At 35.5% G+C, this 19,467-nt stretch overlaps 1 protein-coding gene and 1 pseudogene across 3 annotated transcripts in view; one reads left to right on the top strand and one right to left on the bottom strand.

Annotated features, from left to right (window-relative positions):
* The window catches only part of LOC146397788 (uncharacterized), a 797,689-nt gene that overhangs the window by 404,080 nt on the left and 374,142 nt on the right, over window positions 1–19,467 (bottom strand). The window lies entirely within an intron of this gene.
* On the top strand, window positions 7,994–13,478 carry LOC146397789 (olfactory receptor 5H8-like; annotated as a pseudogene).

Raw genomic sequence — 19,467 nt, 5'->3', positions numbered from 1 at the left:
AAAAAGAAAAGAGAAATCCGAATGCAACACTAAAGATAGTCACCATATCTCAAGGAAAGGAAAAAAGAAAAAAAAGGGAAAAATCACAAGAGAAGAGAACAAAAGGAGAAAGGAAGGAAAAAAATCCAGTAACAACAAAGCCAAAGAAATTCTGCAAATGACAATGAGTATATACATATCAATAATTACCTAGAACTTAAGTGGATTAAATGCTCCAACCAAAAAACACAACTCACTGAATGGATACAAAAATAAGACCCACATGTTTGCTATCGACATGAGAATGACTTCAGATCTTGGGAAACATACAGACTGAAGGTGAGGGGATGGCAGAAGATATTCCACGTAAATAGAAACAAAAAGCAAGGTGGAATAGCATTATTCATATCAGACAAAATATTGGACTTCCCATGTGGCTTGCAGCATATCAGACAAAATAGACTTAAAATAAAAAATGTTATAAGAGATATAGAGGGCACTTCTTAATGACCAAGTGATCATTCCAAGAAAAAGACATGACATTTATAAATATATATGCACCCAACATAGGAATACCACAATATATAAGGTAACTGCTAACATCCATGAATGAAGAAGTCCATTAACAACCCAGTAACAGTGGGAGACTTCAATACCCCACTTTCAGCACAAAGTCAATAAAGAAATGCAGGCTTTAAATGATATATTGGACCAGCTAGACTTAATCGATATCTACAGAATATTCCATCCCAATGCAACAGGATACATTTTCTTCTCTTGAACACATGGAACTTTCTTCAAGGATAGATCACATCTTAGGCCACAAATCAACCCTCAGTAAATTTAAGAAAATTGAAATCATGCCAAGCATTTTTCTGACCACAATGCTATGAGACTCTAAATCAACACAAGGAAAAAGGCTGCAAACAACAACAACAAACAAACAAACAAACAAAACCAAAAACCAAACAAAAAACAAACACGTAGATGCTAAACAATATGCTACTAAACCACCAACAGATCACTGAAGAAATCAAAGAAGAAATTAAAAAAATACCTAAAGACAAATGACAATGAAAATATGAGGATAGAAAATATACAATATGAAGCAAAAACAGTGCTAAAAGGGAAGTTGATAGCAATACAGTCACACCTCAGGAAAGAAGCAAATCTCAAACAAAGAATCTAAACTTGAACCTAACGCAACTAGAAAAAGAAGAATAAAGAAATCTCAAAGTTAGTAGAAGAAACAAATTCATGAAGATCAGGGAAGAAACAAATGAGACCGAGATGAAGAAAACAATAGAAAATATCAATGAAATAAAAAGCTGTTTCTTTGGAAAGATGGAGAAAATTGATAAACCTTTATCCAGACCCATTAAGAAAAAAACGGAGAGATCTTAAATCAATAAAATTAGAAATGAAAAAGGAGAAATTAAAATTGACACCACAGCAATACAAAGGACTACTATGTATAAGAGACTACTATGAGCAACTGTATGCCAATAAAATAGATGACATCAAAGAGATGGAAAAATAATTACAAAGGTACAACCTTGCCAGACCGAACCAGAAAAAAAATAGAAAAATATAAATAGGCAAATCACAAGTATGGAAATTGAAACAATGATTTAAAAATTTCAAAAAAAAAAAATCCAGGATCAGATAGCTTCAGAGGCAAATTCCCTCAAACATTTAGAGAGGAGTTAGCACCTATTCTTCTGAAACTCTTTGAAAAAATAGCAGAAGAAGGAACATTTCCAAGCTCATTCTATTAGGTTACCATCACCAAAACCAAAGATGCCACAAAAAAAGGGAAATTACAGGCCAATATCACTGATGAAAATTGATGTAAAAATCCTCAACAAAATATTGTCAAACTGAGTCCAACAATATATTAAAAGGATCATACACCATAATCAAGTGGGATTTATCCCATGGATGCAAGAACCCTTCAGTTGATTGATGAATCAATCAATGCGATATATACCACATTAACAAAGAAAAAAAATCATATAATCACATCATTTGATGCAGAAAAAGCTTTTTGACATAATTCAACACCATTTCTGATAAAAACTCTCCAATGAATGAGTTCCAATTGCAGCTCAACAAGTTAAGATTCAACATTGTCTCTGTGAGGATGTGTATTTAATCCCTGGCCTGACTCAGTGGGTAAAGGATCTGGAATTGCAGCAAGCTGTGGCATAGGTTGCAGATGGGGCGCAGATCTAGTGTCACCATGTTTGTGGCACATGCCTCAGCTGTAGCTCTGAGAATTTCCATATCCCAAAGGTACAGCTGTAAAAAGAAAAGAAAAATATCTCTAAAATGTAGGCATAGAGGGAACCTATCCCTACATAATACAGGCCATAGATGACAAACCCACAGCTAACATCATTCTCAATGGTGAAATGTTGAATGCATATCCACTAAGATAAGGAACAAGACAAGGCACTCCACTCTTGCCACTTTTATTCAATATAGTTTTGGAAGTCCTAGCCATGGCAATTGGAGAAGAAATAGAACTAAAAGGAATCCAAACTAGAAAAGAAGTAGTAAAACATTCATTTTTGCAGATGAAATGATAGTATACATAGAAAATCCTAAAGATGCTACCAAAAATGACTATATCTCATCAATGAATTTGGTAAAGTTGCAGGATACAAAATTAAACCCCAAAATATCTTGCATTCCTGTACACTAACAATGAAAGTTCATAAAGCGAAAATACGGAAATAATCCTATTTACCATTGCATCAAAGAGAACAAAAAACCTAGGAATTAAGCTACCTTAGGAGACAAACTCCGAAAACTACAAGATGCTGATGAAGGAAATCAAAGATGACACAAAGAGGAATTTCCACTGCGGTGCAGCAGAAATGAATCCAACTAGTATCCATGAGGATGTGGGTTCCATCCCTGGCCTTGCTCAGTGTGATGGGGATATGGTGTTGGCATGAGCTGTGGTGTACGTTATAGACATGGCTCAGATCCTATGTTGCTGTAGCTGTGGCATAGGCTGAGAGCTGTAGCTCTTAATTGGCCCATATCCTGGGAACTTAAATATGCTGTGGATGCAGCCTTAAAAAGTTTAAAAAAATACAAACAGAGAGAAAGATATACCTTGCTCTTGGATTGGAAGAATCAATATTGTCAAATACACTATACTACCCAAGGGAATCTATGGATTCAATGCAATCCCTATTAAATTACCAATGACATTTTTCACAGAACTGGAACAATAACAAAATTGTATGGAAACATCAAAGACCCTAAACAGCCAAAGCAATACTGAGAAAGACAAACAGAGTTGGGGAAGTCAGACTCCCCATCTTCAGCGTGTACTACAAAGCTACAGTCATCAAAACCCCATGTTACTGACACAAAAACAGAAATACAGATCAATGGAACAGGATAGGAAACCCAAAACTAAACTCATACACCTATGGTCAATTAATCTACAGCAAAGGAGGCAAGAATATACAGTGGAGAAAAGATGGACTCTTCAATAAGTGGTGCTGGGAAAACTAGACATCTAAAGGTCAAAGAATGAAATTAGAACACTTACTAACATCACATACAAAAATGCACTCAAAATGGATTAAACACCTAAACAGAAGACTGAATACTATAAAATTCTTAAAGGAAAACAATAGCAGACACTGTTTGATACAAATCACAGCAATACCTTTCTTGATCCACCTCCTAGAGTAATGAAAACAAGAACAAAAACAAACCAATGGAACATAACTTTTTTTTGTCTTTTTGCCATTTCTTGGGCCGCTCCCATGGCATATGGAGGTTCCCAGGCTAGGGGTCGAATTGGAGCTGCAGCTGCCTGCCTATGCCAGAGCCACAGCAACACAGGATCCAAGCCGCATCTGCAAACTACACCACAGCTCACAGCAATGCTGGATCCTTAACGCACTGAGCAATGCCAGGGAGCAAACTCGCAACCTCATGGTTCCTAGTCAGATTCGTTAACCACTGAGTCACGATGGGAACTCCCCCAATGGAACATAATTAAACTTAAAAGCTTTTGCATAGCAAAGGAAACCTGAAACAAAATTAAAAGAAAACCCACAGATGGCGTAGGCCGGTGGCTACAGCTCCGATTTGACCCTTAGCCTGGGAAACCTCCATATGCCATGGGAGTGGCCCAAGAAATAGTAAAAAGACCAAAAAGAAAAAAGAAAAAGAAAACCCACAGAATGGGAGAATATCTCTGCAAACAAAACAACTGACAAGGGATTCCTCTCCAAAATATGCAAACAACTCATATAGCTCAATATCAAATAAACAAACTATCTAAGCAAAAAAGGGCCTATGTTCCAAGCAGACGTTTCTCCATAGAAGACATAAAGATGAAAAAGAAAAAGTACTCAACATTTCTAATTACTAGAGAAAGGCAAATCAAATCATATTGACTTATCATCTCGCATCAATCAGAAAGCCTTCTTCAAAAAGACTGTAAACAGTAAATGCTGGAGAGGGTGCAGAGGAAAAGGGACTCTCATACACTGTTGTCAGAAGTACACATTTGTACAGCCACTATGGAAAACAGTATAGAAGGGCCACAAAACACTAAAACTAGAACTACAACATGACCCAGCAATCCCACTCCTGGGTATATACATGGAGAAAATAATAACTCAGTAAAATACATGTACTCCAATCTTCATTGCAGCACTATTTGCAGTAGCCAAGACATGCAACCAACCTAAATGTACCTTAACAGAAGAGTGGATAAAGAAGATGTGGCACATGTAAACAATGCAACATTACTCAGTAATTAAAAAAGGATGAAATAATGCCATTTTCAGCAACATGGATGGAACTAGAGAGTTTTATACTAAGTAATAGACAAAGACAAATATCATAAGATATCACTTATTTGTGGAACCTAATAGTGATACAAATAAACTTATTTACAAAACAGAAACAGATTCACAGACTTTAAAAACAAACTTATGTCTACCAAAGGGGACAAGTTGAGGGGGGAAGAATGCTTTGGGGGTTTGTAATTGGCATATGCACACTATTGTACATGGAATGGATGGTCAATGGGACTTACTGTATAGCACAGGGAACTCTATCAAATTTCTGTGGTAGCATACATAGGAAAAGAATCTGAAAAATATGGATTTGTCCATATGTATAACTGAATCACTCCGTCATGTAGCAGAAATTATCACAACATTGTAAACCTACTACAATAAAACTTTAAAAAGAGAAAACCCAATGAAAAAATGGGCAGAAGATCTAAATAGACACTTATCCAAAGTAAACATGTAGATGGTCAAAAACAGATGAAAGATGCTCAACATCACTAATTACTAGAGAAATGCAAATCAAAACTAAATGAGGTACCACTTCACACTGGTTAGAATGGCCATCATCAATAAATCAAGAAATAACAAATGCTGGAGAGAGTATGATCAAAGGGAACCCTCCTACACTGTTGGTGGGAATGTCAATTGGAAAATAGTATGGAAATATTTCAGAAAAATAAATATAGAACTATCATATGACCTAGCAATCCCACTCCTAGGCATACATCCTGACAAAACATTCATTCAAAAAGTTACATGCACTCCTATATTCACTGCAGCACTATTCCTAACAGTCAAGACAGGGAAACAACCTGAATGTCCATCAACAGATGAATGGATTAAGAAGATATGGTACATATATAAAATGGACTATGACTCAGTCATAAAAAGGACAAAATAATGGCATTTGCAGTAACATGGATGGAACTAGAGATTCTCATATTAAATCAGAAAGAGACAAATATCATGTTATCAATTATATGTGGAATCTAAAACATGGCACAAATGAACCTATCTACGAAACAGAAATAGACTCAAAGACATAGGGAAAACACTTGTGGCTGCCAAGGGGAAGGGGGAAGGAGTGGGATGGGTGGTGATTTGGGGGAAGGGAAATGCAAACTATTGCATTCAGAATGGATAGACAATAAGGTTTTATTGTATATAGCACAGGGAATTATATCCAATCTCCTGGGATAGACCATGATGGAAAATAAAATTTTAAAGGAATTCATATGTATCACTGAGTCAATATGCTATACAGTAGAAACTGGCACAATATTGTAAATCAACTATGATTTTTGTGGTTGCCAAGGGGGAGGGGGAAGGAGTGGGATGGATGGGGTGCTTGAGGTTAATAGATGCAGACTATTGTCTTTGGAATGGATTAGCAATGAGATCCTGATGTATAGCACTGGTAACTGTGTCTAGTCATTTATGATGGAGCATGATAGTGTGAGAAAAAAGAATGTATACATATACATATAACTGGGTCACCATGCTGTACAGTAGAAAATTGATAGAACACCGTAAACCAGATGTTATGGAAAAAAATAAAAATCAGTATATATAAATAAATATATATATCAGTATATCAGTATATATAAATAAATATATATAAGTATATATAGATATAAAGAAATACACATATTAACTGAGGGGGTAGTGGAAAAAAATGGCCATAAGCAAAAAGTCAACAAACAATAAATGGTGGAGAGGGTGTGGAGAAAAAAACCTCCTATGATGTTGGTGGGAATGTAAATTAGTGCAACCACTATGGAGAACAGGATGGAGGTATCTTAAAATATAAATATCGAACTACCTACGTGATCCAGAAATCCTATTCCTGGGCATATAACAAGAGAAAAGCATACTTTAAGAAGATGCATGCACGCCAATATTCATTGCAGCATTATTTACAATAGTCAAGATATAGAAGCAACCTTTATGTTCATCAACAGAAGAATAAAGAAGATATTTTATGTATATATATATATATATATATATAATAAGATAAAAGAAGGTATTATATGTATATTATATGTAATGGAATATTACTAAGCCATAAAAAGAATGAAATAATGCTATTTTTAGCAACATGGATAGACCTAGAATTATCAAACTAAGTGAATTAAGTCAAAGAATGACAAATATCCTTGTATGTACAGTCTAATAAAAATGATGCAAAAGTATTTATTCACAAAACAGAAACAGACTCACAGATTTCAAAACCCAGCTTATGATTACCAAAGGGAAAATGTTAGGGGGAGGGATAAATTAGGAGTTTGGGATTAATATATTCACACTACTACACATAAAATAGGTTAGTAACAAGGACCTAAGTATAGTAAAGGGAAATCTGCTTACTACTGTGTAATAACCTATATGGAAAAGAATCTGGAAAGGAATGTGTATATGTGTAACTGATACACTTTGCTGTACACCTTAAACTAACACAACAGTGCAAGTCAATTATACTCTAATAAAATTTAAAACAAAAAAATTAAGGATAATATTGCCTCCAAAATTCACAGAAGCCCCATATGTTTTGTGCCTCTCATTTTAGTCAGGAAGGGCCAGATATAGCAACTTAGTCTTCAGCTTAGAATATTTATCTTGATCTTCCCTATATCAATGGACATTTAGAAATTTCACTAAACCAGAAGGCCTCCAAATTTTTGTTTTTCTAAACCTCCTAAAAATATCTTACCAGTGAGTATTACTTCTTGCTCACTAAAACCAATCAGCATAATGTTATCAAATGTAACAGGCTAGTGTGGTGTATTACAATATTTACAAGTCATATGTCACATACAAGGCTTGTATCCAGGATATACGGAAGCACTCCCAGAACTCATAATAAAAAGAAAAATAACCCAATTAAGAATTGGGCAAAATATTTGAACAAAAACTCTACCAAAAAAGATATACCGATTTCAAAATGATGCAAAAAAAGATACTCTGTATTATTAGTCACTAGGGAATTGCAAATGAAAGCACAGTGAGGTATTAACAATTAAAATACCTATAAAAAAGAACCTATACATGTATGTGTAACTGGGTCACCATACTGTACAGTATATAAAAAAAAGTGTACTGGGGAAATAACAATTAAAAAAAACTGTAGTCAGAGAATAAAAGCAAATTACTTGAAAACAAACAAAAAAAAATGCCTAAAAATGAAAAGAATACCGATATTAGACGTAGCAGCACAGGCCTTTGTAGTCATAGGTAGGCAACCAAACATATCAACAGGCAATTACAAAAAACTGGAGGGGACAGTAAATTTTAGTCTAGTGTTGGTTATCTTGAAGCTATCTCTGCACACCACATACCCCACTCCACTTTTCTATGCACTTGTCACAACAATCTCTCTTCTAAGTGAATTTCCTCTAATTTGGCTTTCATCAGCAAAATTTTGAGGATGCAGGGTAAGTGATTAATAAGTTTATCAAAATGATGCTGTTTGATCTCTTCCTATCTAACCAGGAAGTCTGAAGTAAAAGCTGAACATTTTTTTTTTTACTGAGATGTAACATGAAAATATCACAAAGAAGTAAATTAAGTATTATTTTTCTGAATTCATTGACAGTTTTCTCTGCTTTTATACAAAAGGAAAATCTGAATTTCTTACCACCATGCCCCAAATCCCTGAATAGTTTTCCTCTAAATGGGGCTAGTTACTATGACATAACCTCCAGACCCTGTGTTATCCACCTATTCTCACCTCCCTGATCACATCTGGCTCCTCCTGCTTCTCTCTTTGCAAACCACATTTACCATGTTGTGCTTCTCCAATGATATAGGCTCTTTGATGATACAGAACTGAAATGGGAGTTAACATGGGAAGGTCAACTTTCTTGCAGTTGGAGTTTAGAGGGAATCAAAACCATTGGCCTCACTAAAATCACATGTGATTAGCTTGGACAAGGTAATACTGATCAAAGTCCAAACAGTACAAAACTTTACAGATACACGGGAGCTTGCATAAACATGTCAGATGTGCTATTTGCAGTACAAAGTGGAAGCATAAAATATAATTTCAATTGTTAAGATGGAACTCTCTACAATGAATACTGATTATGATTTCAGAGCCTATAGTGCCCTGATGAACTACCTGGATTTCTCATACATGTTCAAGGCCTCAATGCCCTGAAGGACAGCTTAGCTTTGTCCTAATGGGAGTCCATGAGTGCTCTCAGGGGAATTTCAGTTCTTTACTCCTTTCTCTTCTGGAAAAATCACACAGTTGTACAATTGGTTGACTCTTGTATTCAAAACAAATTCATGTAAACTTTTTCCTAAGCCTGGATAATGAAGCCTCCAAAATGAATTCTGGTATAAAATATTGCTGCCTGTGTTACTGTTATTCCAGTGTCCTTGTATTATTTTCGACTTCAGAAAGCAAATGCCAAAAGGATACCCACAATTTTTTAATGTATATTGGTAAGAGAAAAATATTTCTATAGTATTCATTACTTTTAATGGAAAGTTAAAACACTGTTACGTTTATAATAATTTTGACTTGCTTTACCAGACATAAAAAAGCCAAGTTGAAAACAGAAAATAGTGAATAATCTGTATATTTTATTATTATAAGCAAAATAGCTCTAAGACCATCTCTTTAATGATAAATAATTATCTGATTAGATTAATCATAATGACTCCATAGGATATGTTTTGATGAACATTAATCAAATTAAAGGGATTCAGAGATTTAGGTCATAATGTTTCTTGTGTAAGATTCTTGTGTAAGAAGATTCAATGCAATTCCTATCAAATTACCCATGACATTCTCCACAGAACTAGAAAAAACAATCCAAAAATTTAAATGGAATAACAAAAGACCCAGAATCGCCAAAGCAATCCTGAGAAACAAAAACCAAGCAGGAGGCATAACTTGCCCAGACTTCAAGAAATACTACAAAGCCACAGTAATCAAAACAGACAGACAGACCAATGGAACAAAATAGAGAACCCAGAAATAAACCCTGACACCTATGGTCAATTAATCTTTGACAAGGGAGGCAAGAATATAAAATGGGAAAAAGACAGTCTATTCAGCAAGCATTGCTGGAAAACCTGGATAGCTGCATGCAAAGCAAAGAAACCCTTATGCCATGCACAAAATAAGCTCAAAATGGCTGAGGGACTTAAATATACGACAAGACATCATCAAAATCCTAGAAGAGAACATAGGCAAAACACTCTCTGACATCAACCTCATGAATATTATCTCAGGTCAGTCTCCCAAAGCAATAGAAATTAGAGCAAAAATAAACCCATGGGACCTAATCAAACTGAAAAGCTTTTGCACAGCAAAGGAAACCAAAAATAAAACAAAAAGACAGCTTTCAGATGGGAGAAAATAGTTTCAAATGATGCAATGTACAAGGGCTTAATCTCTAGAATATATAAACAAATTATACAACCCAACAGCATAAAAGCCAATCAATCAATGGAAAAATGGGCAAAATACCTGAATAGACTGTTCTCCAAAAAAGATATACAGATGGCCAGCAAACACATGAAAAAATGCTCAACATCGCTGATTATAAGAGAAATGCAAATCAAAACTACCATGAGATACCACCTCACACCAGTCAGAATGGCCATCATTAATAAGTACACAAATAACAAGTGCTGGAGGGGTTGTGGAGAAAAGGGAACCCTCCTGCACTGTTGGTGGGAATGTAAACTGGTACAGCCACTATGGAGAACAGTATGGAGATACCTTAGAAATCTATACATAGAACTTCCATATGACCCCGCAAGCCCACTCTTGGGCATCTATCCGGACAAAACTCTACCTAAAAGAGACACGTGCACCCGCATGTTCACTGAAGCAATATTCACAATAGCCAGGACATGGAAACAACCCAAATGTCCATCAACAGATGATTGGATTCGGAAGATGTGGTATATATACACAATGGAATTCTACTCAGCCATAAAAAAGAATGACATAATGCAATTTGCAGCAACATGGATGGAACTAGAGAATCTCATACTGAGTGAAATGAGTCAGAAAGACAAAGGCAAGTACCATATGATATCACTTATAACTGGAATCTAATATCCAGCACAAATGAACATCTCCTCAGAAAAGAAAATCATGGACTTGGAGAAAAGACTTGTGACTGCCTGATGGGAGGGGAAGGGAGTGGGAGGGATCGGAAGCTTGGGCTTATCAGACACAACTTAGAATAGATTTACCAGGAGATCCTGCTGAATAGCATTGAGAACTTTGTCTAGATACTCATGTTGCAACAGAACAAAGGGTGGGGGAAAAATGTAATTGTAATGTATACATGTAAGGATAACTTGATCCCCTTGCTGTACAGTGGGAAAATAAAAAATAAATAAATAAATAAATAAATAGTAAAATATTTTCATTCAAAATATTTATTCAACTAAATTAACCACATTCTCTGATTAAAATCTTTTGGCCATGTCCATGGCATTTGGAAGTTCCTGGGATCAAACCTGCACCACAGCAGTGACAACAATGGATTCTTAACTGCTAGGCCACCAGGAAAATCCTCTGATTATATTTTCACTTAAATCACTTAAATAGTAAACTTTCTATCCTTTTTCCCACTTCTGACAATAACATCACTTGTGGTAGAAAAGATGATCAGATGCTATTTATATATACCCATTTTCAATCTCTTTAGTATAACTTCATCTTTATTTTCATGCCTCCTTGTTTTAACAATATGAACAGTTTCCAGTGGGTTAGTCATATATACTCAGTGACTTCCAAGTCATTATTTCTATTAAACCCTTGTTGAATGATAGTGCTAAGTTTATGTTATCTGGCAGTTCAGTGATTGCTCCTTGCAAAAACTGGATACTGCACCTGAGTTGTCACTCTCAACTTCTGATTACTCTTCCAAGCTAACATGTTACACTCTCTCCTTTACTAAACACACTTCATATCTCATGTCATCAGATCCTAGTGACTTCACATTCTAATTTATTTTGATCTCTTTGTCTTCTGCAAAAACTCTAAATATCCTATTACACAAAGAATTTAAAATACCTTTTAATAACCTGAGGAGTATTTATAACATGAATATTAGCAGTCAACATTCATAACCTACTGAATCAATTTTCACGGTAATACCTCAGAATCTATATTTTGACCAAAACTCCACCAGACAATTCTGACGTGTAATATGGTTTAGAAATCACTAGACAAAATCCCAGTCCTGAATAGTGTTTCTGACACCAGATTCTTCTCCCTGCAGCCTTTTTCTACAACCAAATATGTAATTTCAAAAATAAGTGATGATGCTGCTGTTTTAGTTTTCAGTGAATGGATATCCTTAAAGAGTAATGTTCAAGATCTTTCACATGGCATTCGGTATATTATACAATCCAGGTTCTTCTAAACTCTTACTTTTAACACTACATTCATGTCTTAAACATAAAACTTCTCTACCTAATTCAAAAAATTTCCCATAAACTTGCTCACGTTCAGAATGTCTTTCTTCTCTTCTACATCTGTCCATCCCTGTACTTTTTTTGGAGCAAAATAATCACATTTTCCAGTGTAGCAATTTCTGCAAATATTTTTTATATTTTTGGTAAGAGTAAATATAATAAAATGCATACAGGCGCTTCTATGCTTTTATTTATTTTAGCCTCATCAAATTTTCTTTTTAAAGTTATAAATCAATGTTATTTCTCCATTTATTACATTGTTTTTCAGAGGCCATCTATTAAGCACACGGAAGCAAAAAATGCAACAGAACTGACAGAGTTTGTTCTCACAGGACTTAAGTATCAGTCAGAGTGGCAAATCCCCCTGTTCCTGCTCTTCTTGATAATATACCTCATCACTCATCGGAAACCTTGGTCTGATTGCTCTCATCTGCAATGACCCTCACCTTCATATACCCATGTACTTATTCCTTGGGAACTTGGCCTTTGTGGATACTTGGTTATCATCCACAGTGACCCCCAACATGCTGGTCAACTTCTTTGCCAAGAGCAAAATGATCTTTCTCTAAATGTGTTGTACAATTTTTTTTTTCCTTTGCAATCTGTGTAACCACAGAATGTTTTCTGTTGGCAACTATGGCATATGATCGCTATGTGGCCATATGCAAACAATTACTGTATCCAGTGATTATGACCAAAAGACTATGCATCCGGCTGTTAATTTTGTCATTTTTAGGTGGTCTGTCTCATGCTATGATTCATAGTGTTTTTTTACTCAGATTAACTTTCTGTAATTCCGTCATCATACATCACTCTTACTGTGACATTATACCACTTTTTAAGATATCCTGTACTGACCCTTCCATTAACTATCTGAGGATATTCATCTTCGCTGGGATAATACAGGCATTCACCATTTCTGTTGTTCTTATCTCTTATACACTTGTCCTCTTTACAATATTACAAAAGAAGTCCAAGGAAGGCATAAGGAAGGCCTTCTTCACCTGTGGAGGCCACCTCCTATCTGTCTCTTTATACTATGGCCCGTTTCTCTTCACATATGTGCTCCCTGGATCTGCACAAGAAAATGATGGAGATATGATGGACTCTTTATTTTATGATGTCATAATTCCTTTCTTAAATCCAATTATCTACAGCCTGAGAAACCAGAAAGTCATAGATTCTCTGACAAAAATGTTAAAGAGAAATGTTTAGATTTCATACTGATATATGTTCTCCTTTCATTAAAACAATGCAACATTGTGCAGATTAGATGTTGCTATGTGTTGATTATTGTCCAAAGTGTTTGAATTTATAGTCATCTTATTCTTTTATTGACTTAAGATATTAGTACCTAAGAAATTCCTTAAAACAACTACATCTTATGTGTTTATATCATACTAAAATAACTAGAACATAATGCAAGAATGAAAATATTTTATAGACCTGTATGCCATTCAATTTGGATTTATAAATACATTAAGTACTGAAATAGTGCTGTTCCTCTGAACAATACTTGCTTATGATGTCTTTGATATTTCTACAGCCAAACAGCCAGGAGACCGATATAACATTTAACTCTACATGGAGGCAGTTTTTATGTAAATGGATAGAGGCAATTTCCTGGAAATCTGCTACCCATCAAACGGTCTTATAGTCCATGTTATTTGGGGAAAGATAAATTTCACTTCTTGTGGGGATTACACCATACCACATAGAGAAATAAATACAAACAGGAAATCAATGAGGGCAAAATGACATGCAAGTTAAGGCAATGAAAATAGCTACACTGTAAGAAATGCTCTTACTTTGGTGTGTTTCTTAGAGAAAAGGCAAGAGGTGAGTTGCCTCTCACTGTGTATGGTTTCTGTAATGTCCTTTCTAGCTGTGTTTGTATGTTGTAGGTCAATCTGACAAATTTCACTAATTCAGAAAGCCAACAGATTAGACTGAAGATGTAAACTGGATAGGTATCAAGAAGAAAAAGGAAATGGCAGAAGAGGAGAAAAATTGTCAATCTTCCTAGAATTAACAAAATGAAGCTCGTAAGATAAAGAAATTGGTGATCAATAATAGTTATTGGAATGTGTGGTTGACAACAAGGTGCTTTTAAATACACATTACCAAAGTTAAAATTATGTTAAGATGATATATCATAGTGCTCAGTGGGTGGCTGGGAAATACATGACAATGAAGAAGAGTTTGGAGGTTTCTTCCCTAAAGTCCTTAAATTTTAATTTTCATCATACTCTTTACTCTAAGAAGAATGAGTAGTGCATCTTCAGGTCTACCCTTTCTATTGTCTCACCACTGATTCTAGGTTCATTATTTTTATTTATTTATTTTTTTGTCTTGAGCTGCTCCCGTGGCATATGGAGGTACCCAGGCCAGGACTTGAATCGGAGCTGTAGCCACCAGCCCACACCAGAGCCATGGCAACGTGGGATCTGAGGCATGTCTGCAACGTACACCACAGCTCACAGAAATGCTGGATCCTTAACCCACTGAGCAAGGCCAGGGACTGAACCCGCAACCTCATGGTTGCTAGTAGGATTCGTTAACAACTGAGCCATGAGGGGAACTCCTCTAGGTACATTCTTACTGTTACCACTGTGACCCTCACTTTCATACCTACCTACCTCTGTGATTTGAAGAATTATAGTTACTCATCCCCTTCATTTGGTTGATTCTTACTTCCCAATACAGCTGCCAGAATACTCCTTGTAAATAAATTCAGATTACATCGAATCACTCTTAAATAACTTTAAGTGGATTGTCATCATTTTCATTGCTACTGTGTCATGTGGATACACAGTATACGCACATCTAGCTCTGTATACATACATAAACATACGTTCATTTGTCCATGTGCATATTCATATTACATACATATATACACTAAGTCTATCTCAATCTTCCTCACCCAGCATTTGTTCACTCTTGCATAATTTGAGGTCCTTTCAAACAAACATCATCTGCACTCTGAAGTCTCTTCCCTCCTATTTCTCCTAATGAATTCTGCCCTATATTCAAAATGATCTACTGAAAGACACTCATCATGTCTCACTCCTCAGCTTCATCCTTTTCCTCATATGGGTCTCTCCACAGAGAATCTATCCACCATGTCCTTAGCCCCTGCAAATATCCCATACCTGTTTACAACTCAAATGATGTCCTTTCATCACAGTCTATGTTTCAGAACTTCAGTGATGCATTTCTAGATTACCTAAAGTGTGGAATGTGCACTGAAATGAAATATTTGTAAGGTTATTTATTCTTCTTAGAGATCACAGTTGGGCTTACATAAAACTTATTTTTGCCTATAACCTCTTTTAGATTATAAATTAGAAATCCTAGTACTATTCCTATTTTTGCTACACATAGCAGAGTGGTTTAGCACATTAGGTTCTAAATAGGTGCTTGTGAAGTATTTATGAAATTTAGAAAATCTCACAGCACAAATACATAGAATGCAGTGAGATACATCAACATTTTATAAGATTGTAATGAACCCAGGAAGATTACTGGGCCTGGGATGGCTGCTGAAGCTCATCTTCTTAAGATTGTTTTATGACAATTACAAGCATCATACAGTCATAGTGAATAATTCTTGTTCTGATCACTAGGTTTAGCTCCTTGTAGCAAATATGACAAAGTATTTCCAATCTCTGGGAAAGGGGTGATTGGATAAGAATCCATCTGCTCTTATTCTTTCATCCTCGAGAATTCATGTCGTAGAGAATTCATGTTATCCCATATGTCTGTAGTTTGTTGATTTTTGGTTTTGTGTAACAGTACCATTTTTTTGTAATAATTTCCTGTCAATTATCTAGATTTTTCTTGCTTATTTATTGCTATGACTTAAAATCTAGATTATAATATAAGCTACTAGTTTGTATTTATTCTGCCATCATAAAGCCTGTAGTCCTAATTGGCTTTTTTTCTTTGAATGGTAACATTGAAGTCAAGCTCTGAGTGTATGAGTGAGGCTTGTTACTTGCCAAGTCTTACTTTAGGATGTGTTACACTAGAGCAGACCAGAGCGTGCCTCTCAGACACTCAGATCACTCTTCAGCCTGCACTTTTGCATGTCTGCTTCCTCTGCTCTGATTTGTCCTTCAGTATAAACCCAACTAATTTACCCTTTCCAGAAATTCACCAAAATCCTTAGTTCATTGATGTGATCCCATTCTCACTTGTCTGATGGACTTATTCATTTTGTACATTATTTTTCCATTTTAGTCCACATTGGGAAAGAAGTAAAATGTACACCTGTGCAAAGCCCACTTTTTAGACAAGATGAATTCTAATTGCCCAATCCTTTAAAAAGAAACTATGAAAATACTTATGTGTTATCTAATTGACATATGGATGTTCAGATGATATCACAATGCTAGATCCACTCATTGTCTGGAAGACTGGTGATGTTGGATTAAACCATCCCATGGAATTACAAATAATATACCTGAAACATTCTTTTTTATGATGGTGCATTCATTTTCTTTACTTGGAGATTTAAAAAAAAATCACAGCTCTTATTTATTTACAGACATGTATATACATTTTTCTCATTACCCTACAATATATTTTTACTCTTCAGAAAGTTGGGGGTACTATATCCAATCTCTTGGAACAGAAGATGATGGAATGTATGACAAAAAGAATGTATATATGTCTATGACTGGGTTACTATGCTGTGCAGCAGAAATTGACATGATACTATAAACCAACTATACTTTAACACAAATTAAATTTAAAAAAATGAGACTGCTGACAAAATTGCCAGACTGTGTTAAAAAGTAATTAGGTTTAGGAAAAAAAAAACACCAATAAAACTTGAACTGTTTTTCTCAAAGTCTTACTTTTGGAATAGTTAGGGCAAAATCCTTTTCAAAGTTGTATATTAGAAATATGTTAAAATCTAATATACACTAAGTCATATAGCACTATTCATTGGAGTAATCAACCACCTACTTGGTAGCAAATTGATGATCTTGGACAATTTCCATCACAGAAGGAAAGTATTTTGTTCTCACTAGAACAAATACTCCAGTTATTGATTATTAGTCCATGAAGTAAATGCTCTGACAAAACAACCATCCTTGGACTTAACAGAACTCCTTATTAACTGTCTTAGTATTCTACACATCATTGCTATTAGATGTGTATTAGAAATATGTCACAATATGCTTGGTCCAGGCTTTCTTTTGCTGTTTTTGTTTTAAAATTTTGGTTGTCAAACTTAAGAGATAGAAAGGTCTACAGTAATTCATTCTTTGAAACAGATTTCCCATTGAATTCTACATTCACCTGCCCAGAAGTGGGATGAAAGGACAATACAAAGGGTGGAAACCTTTGGAAATGACCTCCAGTCATTCTGACTTTCCCTTTAAATTTGAGAGCCACAATTCTTATTTTTTTCTTTGATTTCCTCAATACATTATTTTTTTTCTACTGTATCGCATGGTATCCCAATTATAGATACATGCATACATTATTTTTTCTCACATTACCATGCTCCATCATAAGTGACTAGACATAGTATCCAGTGCTACAGCAGGATCTCATTGCTAACCCATTCCAAAGGCAATAGTCTGCATCTTTTAATCAACCCCAAGCTCCCAATCCATCCCACTCCCCTCCCCCCAACCTTGGCAACCACAAGTCTATTCTCCAAGTCCATGATTTTCTCTTCTGTGGAAAGTTTAATTTGTGCCATATATTAGATTCCAGATATAAGTGATACCATATGGTATTTTTCTGTCTCTTTCATTTAAATTTTTTTTAATTGTTATTTTCCCAATACAATTTTTTTTATTACTGTACAGCATGGCGACCCAGTTACAAATACAAGTGCACATTCTTTTTTCTCCCATTATCATGCTCTGCCATAAATGACTAGATATAGTTCTCAGTGCTATATAGCAGGATCTCATTGCTAATCCATGTCTGTCTCTTTCTGACTTACTACACTGAGTATGAGAATCTCTAGTTCCATTCATGTTCCTGCAAATGGCATCATTTCATTCTTTTTATGGCGGAGTAGTATTCCATTGTGTATATATACCACATCTTCCTAATCCAATTGTCTGGTGATAGACATTTGGGTTGTTTCCACGTCTTGGCTATTGTGAATATGCTGTAACAAACATGCAAGTGCTTGTGTCTTTTTAAGGAAAGTTTTCTGCAGTTATATGCCCAAGAGTAGGATTTCTGGATCATACGGTAGTTCTATGCATAGATTTCTAAGGTATCTCCATATGTTCTCCACAGTGGTTGAACCAGCTTACATTCCTACCCAGAGTGCAGGAGGGTTCCCCTTTCTACACACACACTCCAGCATTTGTGATTTGAGGACTTGTTAGTGATGGCCATTCTGACAGGCATGAGGTGGTATCTCATGGTACTTCTGATTTGCATTTCTCTAATAATCAGTGATGTTGAGCATTTTTTTTCATGTGCTTGTTGGCCATCTGTACATCTTCCTTGGAGATGTGTCTATTCAGGTCATTGACCATTTCTCAGTTGGGCTGTTGACTTTTTTTGATGTTGAGTTGTGTAAGTTGTTTGTATATTTTAGATATTAAGCCCTTGTCAGTTGCATCTTTTGAAACTATCATCTCCCATTCTGTAAGTTGTCTTTTTGGTTTATTTTTGGTTTCCTTTGCTGTGCAAAAGCTTGTCAGTTTGATTAGGTCCCATTGAGTTATCTTTGCTTTTATTTCTATTGCTTTCAGAGACTGACCTGAGAAAATATTCATGAGGTTTATGTCAGAGAATGTTTTGCCTATGTTCTCTTCCAGGAGTTTGATGGTGTCTTGTCTTATATTTAAGTCTTTCAGCCATTTGGAGTTAATTTTGGTGTATGGTGTGAGGGTGTGTTCTAGTTTCATTGATTTGCATATAGCTGTCCAGGTTTCCCAGCAATTCTTGCTGAAGAGACTGTCTTTTTCCCAATTTATGTTCTTGCCTCCTTTGTCAAAGATAAATTGACTACAGGTGTTGGGGTCTATTGCTGGGTTCTTTCCTCTCTTCCATTGCTCAGTCTGTCTGTCTGATACCAGTACCACACTGTCTTGATGACTGTGGCTTTGCAATATTGCCTGAAGTCTGGGAGAGTTATGCCTCCTGCTTGGTTTTTGTTCCTCAGAATTGCTTTGGCAATTGTGGGACTACTGTGGTTCCATACAAATTTTTGGATTGT

Source organism: Sus scrofa, chromosome 13 (assembly GCF_054392235.1).
Source record: "Sus scrofa isolate SSC_HxYL_T2T_F1_AM1 chromosome 13, Sscrofa_HxYL_maternal_Yorkshire_Landrace_v2.0, whole genome shotgun sequence".
Classification (NCBI taxonomy): domain Eukaryota; kingdom Metazoa; phylum Chordata; class Mammalia; order Artiodactyla; family Suidae; genus Sus; species Sus scrofa.
Note: the sequence above shows the minus strand (reverse complement) of the source record. Positions and strands in the feature narration are given on the sequence as shown.